This window comes from Camellia sinensis, chromosome 5 (assembly GCF_055761805.1).
Source record: "Camellia sinensis isolate YWXY chromosome 5, ASM5576180v1, whole genome shotgun sequence".
Taxonomy (NCBI): Eukaryota; Viridiplantae; Streptophyta; class Magnoliopsida; order Ericales; family Theaceae; genus Camellia; species Camellia sinensis.
The window spans coordinates 13,321,295-13,334,361 of record NC_138965.1 but is presented as its reverse complement, the minus strand read 5'-3'; positions in this window follow the sequence as shown (position 1 = coordinate 13,334,361).

The window sequence follows — 13,067 nt, the reverse complement described above, 5'->3', positions numbered from 1 at the left end:
ACATATCTCTTATATGAGCCGCGATATTGTTTCCCTCGGGCAAGGGCCTATGCCATGATATTATGTCCCCCAGGCGAGGGCCTCATGACCATAAGCCACAGTATTGTGCCCCCTGGATGAGGGCCTCTGCTAAGGATACCACAATTACTTTTCGAGAAACTTGGACAATCATTCATTCATACAAAACATAGTATTTTAGAAAACTGATCATTTCATATCATCAGAAAATAATTAAATTCAAACATAACTTTATAGAGTTATTACTCATAGATAACCTGTGGCTCCAAATAGATGAGTAGAGTAGGTAATTCACTTAACTTAAGGCGTGTGACCTACATAACATGACAAATACATATATTGAAACACACGCTCGAATTGTACATAACTTATTTCATTTGTCCTTAGTGTGTTTCTAGCCTTTATCCTCATTATAGTGTTTTAATCTTGGCCTAGGAATGCCTAGGATGGAATGAGGATGCGAAAAAAATGTACTTGAAAACATTTTTCAAAACTTGTTGAAAACAGGGTCCCCACTCGAGCGTGGTTTTTCTCGCTCGAGTGGACATGCAAAATAAGAGTGTCTGCTCAAGCATAACTTTTTTCACTTGAGCAGTCTGCAAACTTTGACAAAAATACTGGTTGCTTGATTTTCACGCTCGACGGACGCTCGATTCCCACTCGAGCATAAGACTCAGACCTTAGCTTGAGCGTGAATTTTGTCGCTCGAGCAATTTGCAAAATATATGAACTTGTGGGAACATGCATTTCACGCTTGAGCGGACTTCTGGTCGCTCGAGCAGAAGTGCAAGATCACAGAGTCGCAGCTCGAGTGTAGAATCCGCTGCTCGAGCGAAGAGGCAAAATCTAGGATTTCCAGATTGCTTTCCTTGGGTTCAAACTTGAATTCAACCTAATCAAAACACAGCTCTTGGCCTCAAAACTTGAGAAAACACTTACAAACTTACAAAACATAAAGAATTAAGGATTATTTTGCAAAATCAAGGCCCAAAAGTAAGTAAATTGGCCAAAATTCAACTTGAAACTTCAAGGACATGATATGAACTTGTCATGCATATATTGACTTGAGTTCTTAGTTTTCAAAACATGATCAAATGAGGTCTAATGGTGAGAAATGTTATGAATTCTTCAAACCATGCTAGAACTACAACATGCATGTGAGAAACGCTTTGACAACAACTTTAAAATACTATGAAACATGCATGCATGTATGGAATGACTTAGCTTTCTCCAATTCTAGTTCAATTCCCATATGAGTTCACCTATTTCATTTGTATTCATGTACTAAATGACTCAATCCCAAGGTTGTAAGGTTGAGCTCTTACCTAGGCTACTCAATTGAGCTTCGCTTAATCAAAATATTGAGTAATTCTCCAATCTCCTAGCAATGGCCTTCTCTACTTCAAGTTTGTTTCCAATTTCTTTAGTTTCTCACTCTCTCCTATGTTAAGCTCAAAGATAGGGGAATGAGGATGTCAAAAATGTGTAGAAAGAGGTAGGAGTGGCCTTATATAGGCTTGGGCATAAGTGTAATTATTTATTGATCAAGTTAATCAAGTAGACATTAAATTATTTTAATTTAATCGTTTTGAACCAAATTTCAATTAAACCTACCATAAAATTCTAAAAATTCTAATTAACACATAAATCAAGTCAATTCCTCAATCGGATGCCAATAAGGCCTTCAGTTCGTAATCTGAAATGGAAACATGAATAGATCTTTCTACGTTAAATAGATATAAACACAGATAATGCAATGTATGATGCAAAATTTCACTTTAATTTCTTTTTAGATACAATCAAACATGGATTAACGTTAACTATAGGTCGGGGTTGTTACAAGACTAGGAGAGGAGTTGGTGGTGGCTGCGGCGGCGAGAGCTGGAGAGGGGTGATGGAATGACATTGGCAGAAGGAGAGGAATGCTATGAAGATGGTGATAATAAAGAAAGAAGGGAAATGGCTACTAGTGGCTGGCAGTGGCAAATATTAGGGTTAAGTTGAAATGGAAGGAGGGAGAAAGAGAGGGGTAGCGGTGTGCGCAGCGCGGATCGGTGCGGTTTAGGAGAAAAATAGAAGCCTTACGGCGGGTGGCGGATTGATAAAAATATCATTAGAATTTGCCATTTTTCTTATCAAAAAACAGCGGTTCGGTTGGAAAATAATGGTGGATTTGCCTTGTCGGTTCGGGCGGATTGACGGTTTATAAAAAACTATAATTAAAATTAAATAAGTTGCAAATAAAGTATTGTCAAACGAAATGGCAACATTTACCAAACAGGTTTTTTTGGGCTTTTTGGCTTAAAAGTGTTTTCCAAACAAGGCTTTGTAGCAAAAGTCACCGGACTGGACTATGCACAAAATGTTTTACTAACAAGTGTTCTTGAAATATAAGAAAGAAAAAAAAAATTAAATTGAGTACACTTTTTACTGAAATTTAATCACTATTTAACTTTTTTACTTTATTTTAAAATATTTTTCACTTCAATTTCAAAAATGCCTTTTGAATTTGCTCAATTTTTTTTAAAAAAAAGAAGTATTTGGAAAAGTGGAAGAAATTGGAGGCTTAGTGGATTTGAAGATTTTTTTTTTTTTTTAAACAGGGGTCAACTTCAATTGGGCCATTATTTGCCTAATACCAACTCAAACTAGTATCACTAATGTTATATATAATAGTATCATTGATGTTATATATGTGTGTGTGTGTGTATAGAACATAGAGAAAGTAGTGAAAGAAAAGAGAGAGAGAGAGAGAGAGAAAAGAGCAGAAAGAGAGAGCAGCGAGAGTATCGACGAGTCAACGACGATGAGAAGAGGCTAACAGCAGTGAGCCGATCGGCAAGGGAAGGAGAAACCAGCGGCAATGGTGAGGATAGGCGAATAGCGGTGAGCCAATCGGCACAACATGGGCAATGAATTTGTGTGTGTGTGAATCGATGCAATGTTGTGCATAGCAACAGCGATGTGTGTGTGTGAATGAGATAAAGTTGAAATGTGTGGGTATTAAGTTTAATTGAGGAATTATTGTGTGTGTGTGTGTGTGTGTATGTGTATAACAGATGAATTTTTTATTTTTTATTTTTGAAACATAGGCGGGTCGGGTTGGTTAGACCTGCGTGTTGGGAAATTTCACCCGCCACTCGCGCCGACCCGCCAGTGCTGATGTCTTGCCCCAAAATTTGAACAATAAATATTAAATTAGGACTAAACTCCAATCAATATTCTATCATCCAAATCCTAGGGGTAAAATAAAATCTAAACGTTAACGTTTCCAAAGGGTTTAAGTAAATTTCCATCCTTAAAAGATTATAAGAGAAAAAATAAAATAAAAATAACTAACAAAACGCCAACCAAACCATCTACTATAATTTCATAACTAACTAATACCTCCAACATTAAAGTAACAATAAATAGTCCAAATAATTTAAATAATGTAAGGTTACAAACAATGCCAAATTATCCAAATACTAAAATCATAAAAATAATAAATACATAAACTAATATCAACCCTAAGCTCAAGAAAACAAAAGAAGTCCAAACGACATGTCCAACAACTATAGTTATTTCACGTCATCACTGTAACCCCAATTAATCCTGCAAAGGAAGCTCGGCTGCTCTCAAACAGAACGCAGTCGAGTTGCTAAGAGACAAAATGGGTCAGTATACAGGTATACTGGTATGAGTACAAGATTTAATACTCACGTGTCCACCAAACACAAACAAAAATACATTTAATTCTTGTTACATGACATGACAAGTGTTATGACCCGAACCCGCCCCTTTGGGTTAAGGATATAACCGGCCAGTAATCAAGGGATTACCTACGGCCTCAAACCAAAACAAGACATAACTCATCAGAGTAAAGGGACCAAACGGAAGCAAATTTAAAACTTTTGTCCATAGAGCTGTGCTTACATGGCACATCATAACAATCCATATATTCACACATGTTAATAACTCACATCAAAGAGATAACAACGCAAAGTTCTGTACATACAAAGGATCATTCAAGTCTTAGTCAGCCTAACCAAAACTTATATACAAAGGTACTCTGATACTTTCGTCAATATAACAAAACTATATCAAAAGAACAAAAGAGGCGAAGGCAAGTCTCGTGCGTGAGACGTTTGGGCTGACTCTCCAAAACCTTGACTGTTCCTCACATATTTCACCGAGGTTGGGTTTGAACGTCCCTTGGCTCACCTATATAGACATGAATGAGCGTGAGCGAAAGCCCAGTGAATAATATCAAATAAGGAAGATACATGAACAATCTTTGAAACAGTTACATCAGACGGCCTTGGGCCCAATTCATGTTTCTATTCAATGTATCAATCAACTAAAGTTCTAGACGTATCAAACGGCCTCGGGCCTAATTAACTCATGCCCGACGGCCTTTGGCCCATCCATTCATGTCTAACGGCTTTTTGGCCCAATCGTTCGTATCCAACAGCCTTTGGCCCAATCGTTCAGATCTGACGGCCTTCGGCCCAATCGTTCATATCCGACGGCCTTCGGCCCAATCGTTCATATCCAATGGCCTTTGACCTGCTCGTTCATACCAAACTATCATTCATGTCAGACGGTCTTTGGCCTAATCATTCATATGTCAGACTATCATTCGTGTCAAACTATCATTCATTCATGTCACACGGCCTCTGGCCTATTCATTCGTGACATACGGCCTTTGGCCCATTCATTCATGTCATACGGCCTCTGGCCTATTCATTCGTGTCATACGGCCTCTGGCCATTCATTCGTGTCATACAGATATTTGTCCCCAATTCAATGTAACAAACTTATAAGACTTATATAGAAGTAAGTAATTGGACAAATAACATACTTCAGATATCTTTATTAAGATATTACTCACAGTGATCTGCCGGTGGATTCACCCTGGAGCTCGACCCTACACATTACATAACACATATGGGTCACAATCAATTCAGTCCATTCTTAATTCATACATCCCTCTTAGGCTTCTTTCTTATTCTTTTAATTCATTCATAATGCTCAATGCATGCCTAAGAGTACTTAGAAGTGAAAGAGAACGGAAAATGAAACACAGAACACTTTTACAAATTTTCAGAAATAGGGTTCCCCGCTCGAGCGCAGGTTTCCCTGCTCGAGCGGACCCCCTTTGGTCTGCAAAAGTACTGGTTGCCTCATTTTTACGCTCAAGTGTGAATTCGAACGCTCGAGCTGAAAGTCTCACTACATGGCTCCCTGCTCGAGTGTGAATCTCCCCGCTCGAGCGGACACCCATGTCTGCAAAACTTCTGGGAGCTCATATTTCCCGCTCGAACGACACTTTCTCCGCTCGAGCGGACATGCCAAATTCTGGAAAATCCAAAACTGTTCTTAAGGCTCAAACTTGACATTCAGAGGCTCCAAAGCTCGAATTTATGTGCCAAAAACAGGGAAACACATTAGCATTGTTTGGGAAGTGGCAAATGAGGCTATTATAGCCTCAAATGAGATATAAGCCAAAAAGCCCACTTTTCATTCTTTTTTATTAAAAAAAAAAAAAAAATAGGTTCACTGCCGTGACAGTGTAGGCACAGCCTACACTTTGTGCCTACACTGTCAAACTGACAAGTTGTTACATCACGTGGCAAATTACGATTTTGCCCCTTCTCATCAATTTAAAAAAATATAATTTTAGGGACAAATTTGTCATTTTAAATTCAAACATCATTTCAACACACTTTTCAATACAACAACTCAACTAAAAATCTATCTCATCTTCCCAAACACAAAAGCTAAAATAGCCTACTAAAATAGCCAAAAAGCCAAAAAGCCTCTAAAATGGCCACTTCTCAAACGAGGCCATTATATATCATGAGTATACAAACAATATGAGGCCAATTGCTCAAAATCATGGTCCAATCTTCAAAATTAATCAACATTTCTTTTGTATAAGCAAGGCTCATGCATTCAACCCTCATATAAATTCCATATCTTCCACAATCAAACATGCATGTCAATTTTTGACGTCATTTCGATTTTACATCATACAAATGACACTTATTATAATGAAACCCATGAAAATTATGCATGGATGTGAAGATTGGTGCCCAATTCTCCATGTTCAACATTATTCATGCTAGCTTATGCAACTTCATGGCAATTCATGGTGATTCATAGTAATTTCATGCATGCATGTGCATTCTAACTTCATATTCAACTCGATCTTTGCCATGAGCTACCATACCACTTGAATTCACAAAATTACACATTCAACTCATAAATTAAGAGTTGATTACTCACCTAAGAGCTTCAACTCCTCCAAATTATGGTTAATTCTTGAGTTGGTCTTCAAATTATTCAAGTTTCTTGCTCAATCTTCCATTCCTTCACCCCCTCTCTCTAGCCGACTCTCTCTCTCTAAAGTGTAAAATCTGATTTTTGAGCTCAAACCAATGAATATAAGTGCACATTGGTCCCCTTTAAAAAAACTCCCTTGATCACATTTATCAATATTAAATAATTGAGCACTATATCATCAATTTAATCTAATTAATCTTAGGGTTGAGCAAGTAATCCGTGAAATCCGTAATCCAATCCAGTCCAGTCCAATCCAATAGGTTTGGATTGGTTTTTTGAATCCGTGGTTCGGTTCCGGATTGAAGAATTAAAAATCCGTAGTCCACGGATTGGTTCCGGATTGAACCCCACGGTTCTGGATTGGAACCGATCTGGACCGTATACAAATAGTCTATATTTTTATTATACATCCTCCCCCATAATATCTTCTCTTATTCCATATAAAACCTAAACTCAAACCTAAACCCGCATAATATCTTCTTTTATTACTTTTGTTTGTTAGTTTTTAATTTTAATTTGTAATGGTCTAAATATTTATGGTGAAACCAATTTTCTTCTGGTTGTTTAAATTCTAGAACAGTATGTTGCTATTAAAGAAAGACATGTTGCTATTGTGAAACTAATATAGCGCTATGTTTATGTTTTTATGAAATTAAAGTGTTATATATATATATATATATTTTTTTTTGTTATTTAATTATGTGAATCCGTAGTCCTAAACCGATCCAATCCGTGTTTAAATGGATTGGTTCGGATTGGTTCCATGATTTAAACGGATTGGATTGGTTCCAATTTTTTAAGAACTGTAAATAACGGATTGGTCCTGGTTTTATCCCAATCCGGACCATGCTCACCCCTACTTAATCTGATCCAAATCAATTTTTAATTAAATTTCACCGTAGGCTCTAAAAATTACGCTAATCACAATGACGTAGTCAATTTCGGTTTCCGTGGCCAATAGGGCCTTCAATTTAAATTCTAAAGCAGATAATCAAATAGATTTTCCTACGGTGAACAGATAGAAATTCAAAACCACATATATTCATATAAATGACACTCAAAATCATATCAAACACATAATCATATTCATAATAAAGATCAATTAGCATAATACGGAACAGGGTTATCACAACAAGTAGTTCCGTCTGCACCGAGACGAATGTGCAGTTTCTTGAGATACGGTGGCATTTAGTTTCTTGTCCGTACACAACGAAATATAAATTGAGTACGGAATAAAAAAAATAAAAATAAAAATATGGTGGGTTAACCCTGCATAAAAAGTTAGTAAAACCCATCATCTTGCAAAAAAATAAAGTTTGTATAATTTAATCATAAATAACTTGCTAAAGAAGTATAAAAACACACCGTTTCGTATTTAAATAATTCGAATTGACCAAAACTCAAAGAACAAAAGTTGTACAAAATCAAATTTCCTAAAAGGTAGCACGAACGAATTTAGTAGAAACTGAGCAGGTTAAGAGGAAAACTTAATAGAAAATCCTAACCGAAATTCGTTCGAAAAATCTGGAATTGAAAATGATAAGAAACTGTTGTAAGATGAATTTTTTCGAAAAATTTCAAAACACGAAAAGTGTTTAGAATAATATTTTACTTCAATTTATGCGAAACCAATAAAAATGAACTCGTTTCGTAGGTTAAAACAGCCTCTAAAATCTGCATTGCTAAAATGAATCAAAACTACAATAATCAAGATCATCTGATTATAAGTTCTAATCGATCTTTTTAATAAAAAGTTAAAACACAAAAGTTGTATAGAATCACGTATACATGCCTCTACTCAAATTTCATAATTTATCGAGATCGTTTACTATTTTTCAACCTGTACAAATCAATACAATTTACACTATACCAATAAATTCATAATTAAATTCTTTGTACCTTAACTTCACCACTTCGGCCCTTTACTTCCGTCCTACACATATATCTCATGTGTCTCACGTATACCTAACACCGCTCCGAAGCCAAACTTGCACGGAGATATCGTCCCGAGTTTGACTCACATTCCCTGGATGGTTAGCACGTGCAGAAATCAAAGCACTCGGGTACTCATGAGAACGAGGCAACAATATATAAGTATACAATTTCTCATCCACTCATAAGAACAAACATAATAATGCCAAGCCTAAGGCATTCAAATAAACCTCATAATCCTTAATTTTTTTTTATACACTCTTTCTCACAAACACTCAAATAAAACAACAATCCATGGAGTCATGGTGGAGTATAAGAAATTTATCTATGGGTTCCAAGTTTATTTTAATTTCATATATCCATGGATATGATTACAACCATAAAATAAATCCATATAAAAACCCTAAACATTGCATACACAACTAATCAAAATAATTAAAAGCATTCAATCATCTAAAAACCCTAAACCTTACATACACAACTAATCAAAATAATTAAAATCAATAAATCATTTTCGTGTAAATATAAAATCAAACCAACATCAAATAAATATAAATAAATAAATAAAAACAATAAATTAAACATAAATCAAGGGAAGTGTATTTTGTACTCACAATAATTTTTTGAAGATCAAAAAATTATTTAAAGAGCGCCACCAAAACAAAACCTTAACCTTTTTTTCTTTTTTTTTTTTCTTTTCTCTCTTTTCTTTTTTTCTTTCTTCCCCGTTTCTCCTTCTCCCTGGAACTAATCTCCCTTTCTTTATTTGATTACTCTCTCTCTCTCTCTCTCTCTCATTCGGCAGCTCTCCCTTTTTCTTTTCTTCTTTTCTTTTGATTTCCTAATCCCTATTCTAACCTAGTTGACTATTATATAACATTATATAAATACACATAAATATAACATATATAAATATAAGTATAAGATCAATATATATATAACACCTTTCATGTATATAAAAAAAATATATCAATATATATAAATATTCAAATTAATTATATATAATTAAATAGCACATTAAACTAATTAAATAACACATTAAATTCTCATGTAACCACACAATTAATAAAGTCAAAAATAAAATAAAGTAATAATAATAAATAAGACTTACGAAAAATTAGGATTGCTACAGCTAAACCTCCCACCCGCCCACCAGAGTTGAAATTTTGCTCAGTTCGGAGCGATTTGGTGCAGTCTTGGGGGTTTTGGCGGTATTATGCACAGTCCCAGGGAGGGGTGTGTTGGTAATTTGATTGAATGATAGAAAGGTAATAAAAAAAATTTGGAGATATGGTGTGAATTGAGAGAAATAGTGGTGTGTAAATAGAATCACCATTTATATATTTTCTAGAGTAAACTATTAATAGGTCATAATAGTTGGACTTTGTAATGCCCCGCAAATATAACAATAAAATCAACTCACAACATTAATTAAATAACAACATGAGATGAAGTAATTTCCTTTCATTCATATGATTCTATTTTACAAAAAGAATAACACATGCAGTAATACATTCATAAGTCCTCATTCTAATCTATAACATGTGTCATGAGCAAAAGATATGAAATAAAAGCTAATCAAATAAGGTAATGCCCTGTTAGCTACAACTTTCCAAGACGATACTTGGTTATAACAAAAATGATTTTGAAACTCAATACAAATAAAACCCTAGGCTTATATAAAATAAATACAACAAAAACAAAACAAGAGCCCCTCGGCTTTAAGTTCTCCTAAGCTACGGCCATGGCAAAGGCATATCATCAACACTTGAAAATAGTTTTCCACATAGGGTGAACCAAAACCCAACAAAGATACTCTAACACAGTGTAATTTTAACAAAATTATAAGGTATATGCATATGCAATGCTCGTGTCCAAACATTTTATATCTCTTTCCAAAACCATGCCGTGCCACGTTTATATTACAATTCATGATATCATTTTCATCACAATAGAAAACAGGGCAGTGAATACAACACTGAATATCTCTAAGATGCGCCTGCAAGTAGGCTACAAGTACTACCAATTGCCATTTTTATCGGTATTAACCGGAAGGCTCGGCACCTATCCGTACGCTTTCTAGATTTTCACCAAGGCGACACATGCTAACTTAATACTACAACTGCGCTCCCTACCCAGATAATATATATATATATATATATAATAGTATATATTATTAATCGGGTTGCCTAAACAACTATTGATGATTCCAACCAGTTAAATAAATGAGCTTAAACCTTCGTTTGGGAAGTGTTAATTTAGACTGGGTTTTTGATTTTTTGATGAATTAAGCTTGACTAAATTAGTTCTGTTTGAAAAAAAAAAAAAATTAGTCTTTTTTGATTTAGATGTGATGCTTGTAAGAAAAAAAATGAAATGATTATGGTTTGGATGAAACATCTTGCCTTATTAGCTAAATTACATTATTTTATCTTTTTGTTTTTGTTTTTATTTAGGTATTTTAGCTCTTTCCAAACAGCCTAGATATCAATCTAAAAAAAAAAAAATAAGAAACAAAATAAAAGAAGAAAAAAACTACTGCCTTATATCTTCTTTTTTGTGGTAAATCTCAGTCGCATAAATAGAATTTTATTAATAATTCAAAATCGACAGAGACGTAATGAGTCTTACCTCTCATACAATACAATACAAGAAAATTATGTGCGAAAAAATCAACATTAACAAATTCAAATATATGAAGTGCTCAACCTATCTAAAGTCACAAGATCCCTAACCAAAATTAGGGAGCTTTGAAAAAGTAAAAAAATTAAGAATCACCATAATTATAACCTACCGCTTTAGCTTACCATATGATGTTGAAGAAATATTATTTTGTTCCCTAAATTTTCACGTGTTTTTTAATTTGATTATTAGATTTTAACTAATATTAATTTTAAATCTAAATTTTTGAAATTTTGATTAATTTAAGTCATGCCGTCACATTTCGCCTACAATTTGACGAAATGTATTGACGTGTCACTAAAACTCATTTAAAATTTCATTTTACCTCCCAAACTATACTTTAAAAATCAATTTACCCTAAATATAAAAAAATTAAATTTAAAAATTTAATAAATAATTTTTTATCTCAATAATGAGAAAATTAAATTTTAAATAATATATACTTTGCAAAAAATTATAAAACTTCTTATTTAGAATTATCTTGTGACTATGAAGCATGTGTACTTTGACAAACATATTGTACCCGTACTGGGTACTTATTGAATTTTGAAAAAAAAAATTCACTCAATTTTGAAATTACTATTAATCGATCAATTCTATTAAAATTATTTTGAGTAATAAACTAGTTACAATTGCGCGCTCACATACATGTAGAGTAGGTAAGAAATTTTCGACTCAATAAGTTTATTCAAGATCGACTCAAGATAATTTGAGACCTGTTAATCACAGGTACGGATATGAGAACTGGTATTGGTACGATAAGGGCACGTCGACACGGTAAAATAAAAAAAAATAAAAAAAGTAGGATATGTATACGACTTAATATGTTTATAAAAAAATATTTGTTTTTAATTTGGAATAATACTAAAATTATTAAATGGTTTACTTGTTAAATCCAACATAAAATTGACCTTTAATACTAAAAGTATAGGTATAAGATAAATCAAAATTAAACATTATTATATTAAATAACTTACAAACCATAGCTTAATTTTAAAATCATGCTAAGCACAAAATTAAAAATGAAAAAGAAGTCTGGTAAAAGAAATTTTATCTTCGCAGTAGAAGAAATTATTTTTCGACTGAAGTACGGTACGGCTTGGGTATATACCAGATATGTTTGGGTACGCCACAAATTAAGAAGGAAAAATTTGAATACATGTTTTGTATACACGGTACGTATGCAGAAATATCATATGTTGGTAATTACCTAGTACTGGTACGACATGCCTGTCGAATTATATATGTTTCACAGTTTCGAGATAATTCTAAATAAGAATTTATATATATTTTTTAATTTTGTTTTGCAAAGTATATATTATTTAAAATTTAATTTTTTCATTATTGCGATAACAATTTATTTATTAAATATTTAAATTTAATTTTTTTATATTTTGGGGGCAAATTGATTTTAAAGGTATAGTTTGGAGGATAAAACGAAATTCTAAATGAATTTTGGTATCATGTCGGCGCATTCCGTCCAATTGTAAACAGAATGTGATAATAAGGCCTAAATTGATCAAAATTTTGAAAGTTTAGGCGTAAAATTAATATTAATCGAAATCTAGGGGTCAAATAAAAAAATGCATGAAAATTTAGAAGATAAAATGATATTTCCTCTATAATGTTTCAGTATAATTGTCAATATACCTTATATTTTCTCTGTTTTTGGTAAATCGCGATCACATAAATAGAATCATATATATTACTTAAATTAATGTTTTTTTTCTAGATTTAAGTGGCACATTGTAAGGGTTTACTTTTTTTGTCTAAGAGAGACACGTCAGCATGTATTTTCTTAATTGCATATAGAGTCCTACACAAACCTAAACTTAATTTAAATTATGCTAACTTTACCTATTTTATATGGACACTATTTGACAAATATTTCTTTTCTATATATTTTTTATGATAAATTGAGATAATCTACAAACCCAATACAAATTTTCGTTTCACGTTTTTCTTCTTAATCCTTTCAAGGGTATTTGGATTTTTTTTATTGTTAAATTGTCTTCTCTCTCTCTCTCTCTCTCTCTCTCTCTCTCTCTCTCTCTCTCTCTCTCTCTCTCTCTCTCTTTTCTCGTACATTATTCTATACCAAATACAAA